The following is a 713-nucleotide window of genomic DNA, read 5'->3' on the forward strand; positions in this document are numbered from 1 at the left end:
AAAGGGAAGGAGGCGGCGGCGGGGGGGAAGCACCGCACCGCGCCTCTCCGCGGGGTACCCACTTCTCCGCGGGGTACCCGTCCCCACCGCATCTCTCCTCTCCGCGGGGTACCCCCGCTTCTCGGCACCGCACCGCTTCCCGGCCGCGGGGTATCGCTTCTTCTCCGCGCCTCTCCGCACCCATCCGCGGGGTACCGCTCCTTCTCGGCACCGCACCGCTCCGATCCGCGGGGTAACCTTCTCGGCGCCGCTCCGCACCCATCCGCCGGGTACCGCTCCTTCTCGGCACCGCACCTCTCCGATCAGCGGGGTACCCGGCCTCTCCGCACCCTACCGCGCCTCTCCGCTCCGATCCGCGGGGTACCCGACCTTTCCGCACCGCGCCTCTCCGCACCGCTCCCATCCGCGGGGTACCGTCCTTCTCGGCACCGCACCGCTCCGTTCCGCGGGGTACCCGGCCTCTCCGCTCCCATCCGCAGGGTACCCGGCCCCTCCGCACCGTACCGCGCTTCTCCGCACCGCTCCGATCGACGTGGTAACCTCCTCCTCGGCACCGCACCTCTCCGTTCCGCAGGGTATCCGGCTTCTCCGCTCCCATCCGCGGGGTACCCGGCCTCTCCGCACCCTACCGCGCCTCTCCGCACCGCTCCGATCGATACCCGACCTTTCCGCACCGCGCCTCTCCGCACCGCTCCCATCGGCGCGTTACCGCC

The sequence above is a fragment of the Calidris pugnax genome, unplaced genomic scaffold (genome assembly GCF_001431845.1).
Source record: "Calidris pugnax isolate Ruff unplaced genomic scaffold, ASM143184v1 scaffold556, whole genome shotgun sequence".
In the NCBI taxonomy this organism is placed as follows: domain Eukaryota; kingdom Metazoa; phylum Chordata; class Aves; order Charadriiformes; family Scolopacidae; genus Calidris; species Calidris pugnax.